Here is a 14,828-nt window from a genome sequence, read left to right on the forward strand (position 1 = left end):
AGGTCAATTTTTTTTGTTTTTCATCATTGTTATATTAAACTATCTTTTAAAAATTCATAGAGACATTTGTTCATAACATCAAATTAATTGTAGGAAAATACATTGTTAGTGAAACTGCAGAGGAAGCCATATTATTTAGCTATTTATAATCAAATTTACAAACTCAATCAATCCTTAAGGTCAGACGGTAAAGTCAATCCCCCAATGTCATTATAATATTGTGAGGATAACTCAGAGAGGAAATCATTTAGAGAAAAAAAATTCAAACACTAACAGTCCATCTCTGCTATGTCCCTTCATGCTACCAGATAGAGGAAAGGTTCTAGAAAGGTAATTTGATGATATTATACCACTTGTCTGACCAAATGAATAGACCAATAAGTGTATTTACCCAGAATGAAGTCTAAATATGAATTTCTGTTAAATGTAGACAAAAGCTAAAGTGTTCAGAGTTAAAAAAAAAACACTACAGAAATGAAACTACCTCAAGTATAACAAGAATTTTAAAGTATTGAAATATTTCAATTCAGATAATTTTTAATGAAGCACAAAACTTATTTAGGATTTTGGTCCAAGTTAATTAACTTTTAGATGTTAACCCTTCACCCACACACATTCTCCCTCTGTAGAAAATGAATTCAATACAATATTATTTTCTTATCATGAAGGAGCATTAACATTCACTGAACAAAAAACAAGTTATTAAAAGTGGAGGCAAATGAGGAATTAGTAAAGTTGAATGGTATTTTTAACTTCTTATTGTTTTCTGAGTTTTGAGTCTCTATGTATCCAATTAGCAATGGATATTGGAAATTTTATGGGAGAAAGAACATTAAACACATTTTTAAAAACTTGAAAATTACATTTCCATTCCTCAAATTAAAATTATCTTTTAGAAGAGAAGGTTTTGTTCAATGATAATGCAAAGATGTTGAGGATATCTGGGAGACAGATTATAGTGAATCCTTCCCTTCAAACTACAGTGGGTTAGGAAGAAGCTCTTCCCCTTAGACATCACACAGCCCTTTGATTTGCAACTCTCTGCTGAACCTTAAAAATGATTTGCATATCATCTCTCTTATGTCCTTACTATATTATAAACTTAATGAGGGCAAAATCATGTCTTAAAAAAAAAGACTTGTTATCTAATCCTGTACTTAGAACAGTGTGTCTCACACTCACAGGCACATAAAAATGCCTGTTGAATGAATAAAGAAATGATCAACTAATGGGAGAAAAGCCAAACTATATTGTAAGGGTATTTAAAATGGGAATTGAACTTTTCCCTTATCTTTAGAGCTCTCTCAGTGATTACCTTGGTGTTACTCTCTCTCTCTCTAAAAAAAATCCAATAAATATTTATTAGCTAGAATGTTTTTGAGCTTGAACTTTTAACAATCAGCACAATGTCACATGCAAATGGAGTAAGTAGAGTATCTCATCATTTATAAGAATCTCTTTTCAATTTGGCCTCAGTCTTCTTCACTACAATTCTTAATAAGATTGACAAACATTTCTCTCTATTTTACAATATTCAAAGTTAGATGAGTGATCTCCCCTGTACTGATAACACCAGAGTAGAAGACAATTACAAACACAGAGGAAGAGGTAGGGAACAGGTAATGCTTGAAATTTACTTTCATCTGGTCAAAGGAAAGATGGATCTACATATAATTGTGACACTGAATATAGAAACTAAACTGTTATCAATACTTAAAATGTATGCACTGAATGGTATAGCATCTAAATACTTAATATAAAACACTTAAGCTAAATTTATTTACAAGAAGAAATAGTAAAACTTTAATAGTAGGAGACCTTAATCTAACAAAAGCCAAAGAAATTAAAAATCTAAGTGGAATTTTAGAAGTTAGTTATCATAGCTCTCTGGTAATTACTAAACAAGAATAGAAAAGAGTACACATATCTTCCATCTGTGCATAACACTTTTACAAAAACCAAACATATAATAGGGTATAAAAACCTCACCAAAAAGAAATTTAACAGCCATTAATATTAAACATATCCCTTGCAAACCAATATGCAAATTAAAAATGTGTTCAATAAAGAGCCACTAAAGAAAGGACTATAATTAACTGATGATTTAATAACAATTCTAAAAACTGGTGAATCAAAGAAGTTATAGGGGGAAAAGATAATTTATTAAATATACTTTGAACAATGAGACAACATGCCAAAATTTGGAGGATGCAGCAAAAATAGTATATAGGGGGAAAATGTGCACTTATTACATACCACTGATCATCAAAAAAAAAAAAAAGAAACAAAAGAAACAAAAAAAGGAGGAAGATTAATTACTTGGTATTTAAGTCAAAATAAACAGAAAGAGGTGGCTAGGTGGTGCAGTGAGTAAAGTGTTGGCCCTGGAGTCAGGAGGACCCAAGTTCGGTTCTGGCCTCAGACACTTAACACCCACACACACACCCAAATAAACTAGCCGTGTAACTTTGGGCAAGTTACTTAACCCCAATTGCCCTCCAAAAGGCAAATAAAATAAAACAGAAAACCCCAATATGAAAGAAACCTCAATTAAACACAAAAGTTGAAATTTTTGAGATTAAATCAGAGTAACAAAATTAAAAGCAAAGATAAATCAATTAATTTAATTTAACTTGTTTTTTAAACTGAGAAAATAGAAAAGCCATTACCTTATTAAAGATGGAGGAAAATCACATAATCAGAAACAAAAAGGTAAAGTAAAATTCAAAACAAAAGCAGAAGGAACAAAGGAAATTATTAGAAAATAATTTGCTAAAGTATAGCATAATAAACCTAACAACCTAAATGAATGTTCACAACAAAATACAAAATGCCTAAATTTACACAATAGATTATTTAACGATTCCACATTAGAAAAGGAAATTGGGCATGCCATAAAGAAACTGCCAAAGGGAGAAAAATACATTATAGTATAAGTTTCAATTCTACCAAACATTCAATAAATATTTAATTTCAGCATTATATAATCTTAAATGAGCATAAGAAGTTCTACCAAATAGTTTCCATAATAAAAAAAAATGTTGATACCTGAACCAGAAAGAGAAAAAACAGAGAAATAAAACTTTATGCCAATATCCCATTATGCCAAAATGTAAATAAAATACCCCAAAATGTAAATATTTTGACCAGATTGTATAGATCATGTGGAATTTAAATTATAAGTGCAAGGGTTACTTTAGTATTATGAAAACTATCCACAAAATAGAGCATACTCATAATAAACATAATAAAGATCAAATAAAATAATAAAACCAAATAAGATTATATCCAATTATGAAAAAAAGCTTAAGATGAAAGACCCATTTTCATTAAAATATTATAAAACATGCCAGTAGCTATACCTTACTGTGATATGACAAGTAGAGCCTATTTAAAACCAAGAACCCACATTATATGTAATAAGGATAAAATACAGTCCTTTCCAATAAGATCAAGGGTAAAGCAATGATACTGATTAATATCCCTACTATTTTATTTAATGCTAGAAATGTTAGCTATTACAATATGAGTGATTAAAAAATAAATTAAAGAAATAAACTTTGTCAAAGATGATTCAAAATTATCACTTTTTGCAGTAGAATGTTTTAATTAGAGTACGTAGGAAGTCAGCTAGATTCAACTGAAACAAATAATTCTAGCAAAGTTGCAGGTCATAAAAATACCTATGTAAGTCATTAGAATTTCTGTGTATTAAAAAATGAGCAACTCCTTGAATTTCATATTATTATTATCTCCCTTCATGAGGAAACTGAAGTAGGCAATAGTTTAAAGGTAACACCACTAGTACCTAAGGTAACACAACTAGTAAGTGCCTGAGGCAAGATTTGATCTCAGTACTTATTGACTCTAGGTCCAATGCTCTAACCATTGAGTAACCTGGCTGCCTCAAACTATATAAAAACACAAAAATACTCAAAATCATTTTTCTAAGATCAAGAATATATTGATCAGTAGAATAGATTAGGTTCCACTGCTTGGAAACAAATAATAAATATTTGCTAAGAATAAGGACTTAGACTTTGCAGTAATAATTCACTGTTGGATAAACTCACCTTGGAAATCTGGAAAATAAACTTGTAGAAACTAATCATACTGTGTTTCCCCAATAATAAGACACTGTCTTATTATTTTTTTGGAAAGAAAAACACCAGAGGGCTTATTTTCAGGGGAGGGCTTATGTTGTCCTGCCTCAGCTCTCCTCCGCGGCACTGCTCTCCATGGTGCCAGCAAGCAAATCACTGGGGAAGAACAGGATGATGCGCTCACTGCTGCAGCTCTGATTGGATGCAGCTCGGAGCGCGGCATGCGTTTCACCCGGGGGGGGGGTGCATACAGAGGGTACCATAATGTAGCGTGTAGCGCAGGGGATCACCTTCACTACAGTAGCAATCTCAATAGGGCTTATTTTCAGGAGAGGTCTTATTTTAGAGGAATCTTACACAGTTAGAGGAGGGCTTATTTTCGGGATAGGTCTTATTATCGGGGAAACACGGTAAATCAACATCCTGTCCATAAACCAAAATGAGCTCCAGAGGTTACATATTTATACATAAAGGGTCATATCATAAACAAATGAGAAAAAAGAAGACATTGTATTTCAGATCTATGGTAAGGTGTCAAAATAGAAGCAGAAAGGATCACAGAAGGTAAAATGTGTGATTTTCATTACATAAAGTTAAAAATATTAGTACCAACAAAACAAATTTTGCTAAATTAGAAGAAAAGTGAGTAATTGGATCATTAAATTTTAAAGCGAGTTTCTTTAATAAGGGTATCATTACACACGCATACATACACATAAAAATAAAAGTATAATTTACATTCGTATATATTTATACATTGAGACATATTTCTACTCTATCTCTACTTTTGTCTATATCTATCTAAATACATATAAACACGTGTTTCAATATTTTATATGATTCAATCTTATGTGTCAAAATATACAAGAAATCTTTTTTTTTTAATTGTATTTTATTTGAAATTTTATTTTTATAATTTATATTCATTTTATTTCAAATATATTTGTGAGGGAGACATTTCTTATGCTGAAACTAGTTTTGCTTAACTATTGCTTAACTATTCATATTTGTTACAAGAGAGCATGATAGGCTCTCTCTCTCTCTCTCTCTCTCTTTCTCTGCCTCTGTCAATGGAGAGAGGTGAAAGGGAGAGAAAATAAAATTTTATAAGTTAAAAAATTAAATGATTAAACATAAAAACAAACATTGCTTTGGATTTTGACACATATACAACCAAAGGGAATTCCATATAGGAAGAAAGTTTTAGCAAAAACATAGTCAGAAAACCCATGTTATATTCTGGAGAAAGCAATGTTTTTCCTACATTGTAGAATGAATGGAAGTAGGTAGTGGAAGAAGCTTCAATCAACCAAAATCATTTCAGAAACCCCTACTATGTGCCATGCACTAGGCTAGGTGATGAAAATGCAAATGGAAATTAATCAGTTCTTGTCATACAACTCCTTATAGTAGAAGAGAAGAAATCCTGGAATGAGGAGGAAAATGAAATAAAACATTAAAATGGTATTGAGATTTTGCATAAATTTTTTCAAACATATTAGTGAATTTATGAATTCATGACTGCCTTACCCTCTCTGATGATATAGATCTTAGCCTATTGAGTCCTTCACATCCTAGGCTATTTTTGTCAATGTCCTATCCTCTATAGTCCTCAGAGCATATATTTCCCTTTATCTCACCCTCCACTCCCAAGTGTGTGAAGGTGATTCTGCTGCCTCTGGATGTGGCATCAATGCCGATAGAACACGATGCTTGTTTTTGGTTATCCTTTCCTTGCTACATGACCAGTGCATGATTTTTGGCCCAGTCATATACTTCTTTTACCTATCTTTTACCTTGTTTCCCCTGAGTACTTTCTCATTTGCTATATGTTGCAGGCCTTTCATGCACCATGCACCTTTCTATCAACCATCTATACAATCTCTACAGTGACCAATGATCTCTTTAGTGATCAGAGCTAATGGTCTTTTGTCAGTCCTCATTCTTCTCAACCTCCATGTTTCATTGCACACTGTTGACCATCTTCTCCTGGACACTTTTTCCTCTCTCAGTTTTCACAACCTCACTCTCTCCTAGGTTTTCTTTTATCTGTCTTACCACTCCTTTTCATTCTCCAATGCCGATGCATCATCCATATGTAGCCCTTTAATTAGGGTTATGCCCCAGGTTTCTGACATAGGCCCTCATCTCTTCTCCATTTACACTCTTATCAACTCCCATGGGTTTGATGACCATCTTATTTTATTTTTAATATAAGGAACAAAACAGGCATTTCTGTAACAATGAAAAAGATGATTGTACATGAAGTTGCAAATCTACTATGATCAACTTGATGTTCCTTTTAAATATAAAACAAAATTATCATGTATTTTTCTTTTTTTTTCTTCTTTCTCCCCCTCCACAATGGAGATGGTTACCATTAGGCCCAAATAGGTGTGTGTATACACACACATACATACACACATTTATATGTATGTATACATACAGATATGTATATAAACACACATATTCCCATATGTATATAATATGTTTACATATATATCCACATACATATGTGTGTGGATGTAAAATTATTCTATACATACTTCTATTTATCAGTTCTTTCTCTGGATGTGCATAGCACCTTTCTTCTTATTTTCTTTAGAGTTAATTTGGATATTTATGCAAGTATTTGAATATGCAAATTAGCTTATTCACTCAAAGTTGTGCTTAAAACAAATATTCTGTATACAATGTTCATTTGGTTCTGCTCATTTCACTCTTCATTATTTTGCGTGAGTTTTTCCATTATCAACTTATTTCTTATAGCACGGTAGTATTATATCACAATCATAAATCACAACTTGTTCATCCATTCTCCAACTGATGGGAATCCCTGAAATTTCCAGTTCTTTGCCACCACAAAGAGAGCTGCTATAACATTTTAGAACATGTAGGTTCTTTTTCTTTTTCTGTAATCATCTTTGAAAATAGACCAAATAATGGTAATCCTGGATCAAAGGGTATTTCTATGCAGTTGATTACAAAAACCAAGCATTGTCTGTCACATAAGCTACTCTCTCACATCACCGCTTGCTAGATGAGTATTTCAAAATGAATGTCTAAAGACAAACCAAATAATCCGTTATCTTTTGTTTCAATACCTTTGCACCGGTCATGACCCATGCCTGTGATATACTCCATCATTTACTCTAATATATATATATATATATCTATATCTGTCTGTCTGTCTGTCTATCTATCTATCTATCTATCTATCTATCTATCTATCTATCCACACACACACACACACACATATATATATTAGATACATATATGTATCTTTAATATATATATATATATATATATATATATATATATATATATATTTTTTTTTAGATACAACTCAAGCACTACTTTCTTCATTAAATCTTTCTGGAACCCTTCCCCAAAACTTCTCTTGCCCTCTTCAAAAACTTTCTTGTATTTAACTACATTGTATTTATATTTATTCATCTTACATGTATTGTCTATATATTTATTTTTATACTCGATGCCCTTCTCCAAATAAATTTAGTTTCATTACTTGTACTTGTAGCCCAAATCCTATTGCACTATAGGTGGTCTAACAAATAACACCAGGAAAACGCAGGCTCTCCACCAGTCAGTACTATACTATAAATATGTGGAACAATCAGTTACAGAAAATGGAGAAGTTTTGAGTACTGTGAATAAGTTGACTTACCTTGGTAGTATACTTTCCAGGAATGTACACATTGGCGAGTTTCATGTAAACATTGCCAGAGCTAGATCAGTGTTTGGAAGTCTCTGAAGGAAAGTGTGGGAGAAAAGAGGTATTAGACTGACTACCAAACTGAAGGTCTGTACATTTCACATACTGACTGATCTCACTGTATAACTATGAAACCTTGACAGTATAACAAATAGTACCACAGCAGGAAACTAAATCACTTCTATTTAAATGTCTTAGAAAGATTCTGAAGACTACTGGCAGGATAAGGTATTGCCACTGAGGTTGTTTTTTTTTTTTTTTCCGACTAAACTGCCAAGCTTTCAAACTCTGCTTCAGAGAGCATAACTCCAGTGGATAGGCCATGTTGTTTGAATGCCAAACATACTCTTGGATTAAAGGTTCTTTTCAGAAGAACTCACACAAGACAAGCACTCACATGGTTGTCAAAAATGAGACATGGATACTATCAAAGTCTCTCTGAAGAACTTTGGAATTGCTTGAATAATATGGGAGACACTGGCAAGGGACCACCCAGCATGGCATACCCATATCAAAGAAGGTGTTGAGCAAAGAATTGAAATAGCTCAAAAGAAATATGGAATGCACAGATTTACCGAATCCACCCTGAATGTCCACATGGACTATTTGTACCTGACTTGTGGTAGAGCATTCTGAGTTTGTAGGTCTGATCAGCCATAGCTGGCCACACTGTAACTTGACAATAACATATTGATATCATTTTGGTCCTCTTTGAGAAGGAAAGACAACATCCAACCTATCGCAGTTCCTGGCACACAACATTTAATTAATACTTGTTGGTTGATTGGATGGACAAGTTAAATGAACAATAAGTGGGTCCCTGAGCTGAATAGAAGAAGGAGAATAAAACAGATGGTCTGAGAAATAGCAATTATTATTTTTTGCTCCAAGGTTGTTCCTGAAACAAAGATATAGATTTAATGAAGTAAGGTTTGGAACATCTACTTTGGGAGCAAAGGGGGAAGACTTGAGAATTTTCCTCATGTTGGGCATTACTGCACAAATAGTGTTTCCTTAATAACCTTCTAATTCCTTTGATTTAGATAAAATACCCCATATATCTAGAAAGGAACTTTAATAAGGAATTATTACTAAATGAAACTAAAGATTCTAATGTACTCTCAGTAGAAATTACTTGAATACTTTGCTTCTTAAAGAAAATGGATTTTGAAACTGGAAAAATTAAACAAACTATTATTTACATTTTTAAAGTGGAAAATCCATGTTTTCAAGCCAGATGGCTTAATGGCATAAGCAAGAAATGAGACCTTAGGGATATATAGACATGCACACATGCACATTTAAACCTAAATATACTAAAACTGAAATCCAATTCAAAAATATTCACATCTCTGGAACACACTAAACTCTGCAAAAATGCACTTAGGAAAACATCTTTTTTTTGATGTAGGATACATTCAAAAGGTGAATATCAGATTCTCTGTGGCTTATGATCATCTCTTCTGCTGGCTGTTTCATTTCATGGAAATAAATAGTAGAAGAAAATGGAGTATGATAGATGACAGCTTTCAGAGCAACAATATCATTTCAGAAACCCTGATTTAAACTAAAAAGTAAAGAATTGAAGGAGAAGCCCAAGGTTTATATTATATGGTATTCTTCCCTCTGATACTTGCTCTATTAAGTTTTTGTTTTTGTTTTTGTTTTTTGCCTTTTGGAGGGTAATTGGGGTTAAGTAACTTGCCTAAGGTTACACAGCTAGTTTTTTTGTGTGGATGTTAAGTGTCTGAGGCTGGAACCAAACTCGGGTCCTCCTGACTCTGGGGCTGGCACTTTACTCACTGCACCATCTAGCCACCCCCTCTATTAAGTTTTAAACTCTTTTATGCTTTAAATTACAGTTGCAGTCAGGAAATTAACTTTGAAAATACTACATATTTATTTTCAATATTTATTTTCCATCAGTAACTTCTATAGAAACTTATGTGGTTTCCAAATCTATATATTTGCAAATTATTGCTACAAATTCAGTCCAGAATGGAAGAGTCAAGCTCTGTTCTTTTTACTCTTTATAGTGTCATTAGTAATAAAATGTAGATGACTATCTTCCTGCTGATGCATAAGATAAGACTGAATTAAATTCACTGGCCAATATATGCGAACTCTCAAGTGCTTGCTCAGGTTTAGAAAAAAAAATGTCAGAGTAAGCAGATCTGAATCTAGAATATGGATCTGTGGCTGATAGCTGTGTCAAACTCAAAGGTAGCATTTTTGCTGTATTGTTTTTGGAAGATCTTTACTGATAATGTTTTAATTTAATAACACAGAGAAACAAGCTTCTTTATTTCATACAATAGAAAACTACTATTTTGTCATTTGTCATCTTGTCTCAAATTTAAGATTTTAAATTTAATGCTATTATTTTTATCTGATTATATTCAGCCCTAAGAGGAAGTCTGACATGATAGACAGAGAGGTGGCTTTGAAGCTAGGAAGACCTATAATTAAACTTTGCCTCTGACACAATATTCATGTGACCTTGCACATTTCAATGAACTTTTACACACACTAGGCAACTTTTTTTAGACTAGAGGTAACAAAGAATGTACCAATGGTCAATTGTAGAGGGTACCAGTGACTTCCCTATGTGAAGAAAATCATAATTTGAGTTCCTGATCTGTTTAGAATGCTTGAAATCATTAAAAAAAAGTTAGTGATCCCTTCTGGCTTTGCATCAAATATGACACTTAAGTTGGGTCAGTCCAGCAGTTTTAAAGTTTTAAATGCAATGAACTTTCATGGAAGGGAAGAACTGATTAATAACAATTTTAAGTCAGCTTCAAGGTTAAAAGGAAATAAAATAACATTTAAAATGTCAACTTCCTCCTTAATGGTGACCAATTCAGGTCAGAAGAACTATATTCCATTAAGAACTCAGCAGTCCCTACAGTGAACAACCAGCTTGGTGTTTTCCACATGCAATAAAGTCTAAGTAGTGATCACAGCAACCAGGAAGCCAGGACTTCCTCAGAAGTACTTCAACCTCTTCAGTCCCTATGGCAACCCATCACCTTGCCATTTTGGAGAGCAATAATAGCAGCAGTTTTCTCTGATGAAATTTCCTTCGAAGCAAAGCTTTTATATACTACCCCCTCTCTCAGACCTACTTACTTACAGAGTCAATCTAGCTCTCTTGCTGATGAATCAACTGCCTCATATGTAAAATGTTAGGTGGAGCTACCCATGGAAAATTTTTAAGAGAAGGGAAAGGACCAGAAGCAAAAGTAAAAGAAGGGAGGGGCTTTGCCAGTTGCACATCCCATCTTCAACAATGCACAGATATAACTTCTACCATAACATGTTATTGGATACCTTCATTCAAATCTTTAATACAAGTTAAATAACGTGTCAAAGCAAAGATCTCTTAGACACTGTACAAAAGCTAGCCTTAACAGCTCACATAAAATTATTTATGATTATACATTAGGTGAAGGCTTTTAACTAGTTCTAAATCCACTTAATGATACTATCTTTTAGCCTATATGTCTTCATCTTGTTGACAAGAATAGCCTGAGAAACTTGGTCAAAGACTTTAAAGAATTATAGTGTTTTACTGATTTATTGATCTAGTAACTATTGAAAAAGGAAATATTTGTAGTTTAGCATGACATATCCTTGATGGTTTCTTGTGGATATCAAATCCTTTTCTAAGTATATTAGATATCTCTTTAATAATACATTCTGGATTCTTTAATGTAGTAAATAGTTTTGATCTAAAAGCAAGATCCACATATATATATATATATATATATATATACACATATAGATGTATGTATGTGTGTGTCTCTGTGTGTGTGTAATTGACATAACCCAATGGTATTTTCAATAAGAATATAAGTAAAACAAAGATATCCATTATTAATATATTATTTTACATAGTGCTAGAAATTCTAGTTATACCAACAAGACAAGAAAAAGAAATTGATATAAGCATAGGAAATGAGGTAACAAAATTATCACTTTTCCAGATTATTTAATCTTTGTAGAAAAACTTAGATAGATACTTAACTGAATTAAGTGAAACAATAACTTTAGCAAAGTATAAATATAAATAAAATAATAACTATAATAAAGGATAAAATAAACCCAGATAAATCAACAGCCTTTCTATAAAATATCAGCAAAACCAAAAGAAAGACATAGAAAAAAAGGAATTCAATCTAAGATAGGTAGAGAATATATTAAAAATATTTATGATTCCATCTACCAAGACATATTTAAGAAATATATAAATATTAGTACACTTTTTTAGAGAAATAAACACAGAACTAAATAGTAGCCTAGATAATAATTGTTTAAGGTTGGTCTGTGCCAATGTAATAAAAATGACAATAATGTCTAAATTAATTTTCTTACTCAGTACTATACTAATAAAATTAATAAAATATTTCTTTAGTGAGCTAGAAAATAATACCTGAGTTGAAATGAAAGAACAAAATTCAGAGTTCTCATGGGAAATATTAGAAAATAGGAAGAAGTGGGGTTCCCTAACCAGAAGCACCAAATTCTGTCATAAGTACTCATCAACAAAATTATTTGTTACTATGGCATAGAGAGATTGATTAGTTGAATACATTAAGTACACAAACTGTAGTACATATAAACACAGCACAACATATAAACACAGTAGCATAGGGTTCCTTAAACTGAATGATACCAAGCCATGACAAAAATGACTAGGGAAACTGGAAAACTGTCTAGCAGTTTGGTCTGGAACAGGATCTCATAACATATGCCACAGTAAACATAAAATGGGTATGTGGTCTCCATATACATATTTGTGAAGATCTTCAAATTCCCATTTCCATTACAATATTACATCATAAATAACTTAAAGGAGCAAGAAAAATACATTTCATAATTATGATAGAAGAATTCATAACCAGACAACGATTGTAGTTACTATAACCAAATGGTCATAGAAGATAAAATGGATATTTTTTTCATAAAACTGAAACTATATTTTTTCATGAATAAAACCAATATTGTTATAATTAGAATGGAAACTATAATCTGTGGAAACAATATTTGCATTGCATTTGTCTGTTAACATCAAATGCCCAAGATATATAAGTAATTGATTCAAATATATCAAAATGATATCCATTCCCCAATAGATAAATAATCAATTGATATGAAAATAAATTTATCCATACAAGAAATCCAAGCTAACAATAACCATACAAAAAAAAAACAGTAACTACATAGCCAACATAGATTAATTCAAATTAAAATCACTCTAAGTGTCTACATCATACCTATAAGATTTACAAAACTGGAAAATAGAAATAATTCAAGTGATAGTGTTGGAAAAAAATTAATAGAGGGTCATTGATTTAGAAAGAAGGTCATCGGACCATATGGTAACTTAAGAGAGAAATACCAATATCACAGTGATTCTACAAACCATATTGTAGGGACTTAAGTAGAAAATGACTGTCTAGATAATCAAGACAGTGGGTATAAATTACATGCTTGACAAGACCAATTGCTAAGGGAGAAAAGAGATTAGACTATGGCACAGTCAAATGAAAGGGTAGCAATATCATGTAGAGACATGATGCTTATAATAAGGACACCTGTGCATGTTCAAAGGTGGAAAGGAAGAAATTCATAGAGTGAGAGTGGTAGAAGATGCCAAGGACTCATTGTGTAATTGTGGGAATTGAAGTATTTGAAATGGCATTTTTACACTTTCTTCCCTGAAATAGTTTCTACTGTGCCTTTCTTCTCTCTTTATTGTTAAATCCATAGTATAGACCTAGGTTTTATATAGCAGAATAGATCTAACTTCCTGTTAGCTATTCTCCCATTCTTTTACTCTGTCATTTTGCTAATATAATTCAAAATACTTAATGGATCATAATTGGAATACCAAATTTTACTATAATCTTTAATATTCTTTCTATATTATCCCTCACACACATATATACTTGGTTTCAGTCTCTGCTTTGGGTTCAAACCATCCTCTATTATCCTCCAATATTTTTGGACAATTAAGATCAAGAGTATATCATATGAAGACTGAGTGAATGAATTAAATTAATCCAATGAATTCATTCAGAGAATACAAACAAGTTACAAGTAGAAGTTACAAGAAGACAGAGAAACAGATCAAGCAGACAGGCCTCTAACTGTCTGACCATTACATCTATACCTAATCACAGTTACCAGAGGGAAGCACAAACATCTGCATTTTCAAAGCTGGGAGGCTCAACAGCTGCCTAATAATAATTTTCCAAATTTCCAAATAATTTTCCATTATTTCCCATGAGAACCCTGACTTTTTGTTCTTTCATTTCAACTTAGGTATTATTTCTCTAGCTCACTAATCTTTTATTAATTTTATTAGTATAGTACTGAGTAAGAAAATTAATTTAGACATTATTGTCATTTTTATTACATTGGTACAGACCGACCTTAAATGAATTCAATGAATTCATTCAATAAATGAAGATGGATAACTGTTATGGGAATGTGAATTTAAGATCTTCCCTCCCCATAGGCCCTTTGATAGGCTTAAGTGTACCTGGAGCCTGTGGTGGGAAGCTTGGTTTTCAGGAATGCTTTTTGATTGGCCAGTGGGTCAAGAGGGTTGTTACATTCTCTGAGCCAGGAGAAGGCTATATAAATCCTGATGTGAGGCTTTGTTTTGGGACTCACTTTGAGAAGTTTAGTGTGATTTGACCAGATGAGACTCTGGTCAGCTGTCAAGCCTCCCAGCTTAGAAAACCCAGATGTTGGTGCTTTCCTCTGGTAACTTTGATTAGGTATGGATGTAATATTTAGACAGTTGGAGGCCTATCTGCTTGATCTGTTTCTCTGTCTTTTTGTAACTTCTGCTTGTAACATGTTTGTATTCTCTTAAGGTTGGGGTGCTGACCTTTTCCCCCTGAACTAGATAAATGACATGTTTGATTAAAGCAATATTGTTAACCCATTTTTAATTGCTTTCCTTTAGAAAAGCAGAT

Source organism: Petaurus breviceps, unplaced genomic scaffold, assembly GCF_028583685.1.
Source record: "Petaurus breviceps papuanus isolate PSGF00001 unplaced genomic scaffold, PetGlider_PUasm1.0 187, whole genome shotgun sequence".
In the NCBI taxonomy this organism is placed as follows: Eukaryota; Metazoa; Chordata; class Mammalia; order Diprotodontia; family Petauridae; genus Petaurus; species Petaurus breviceps.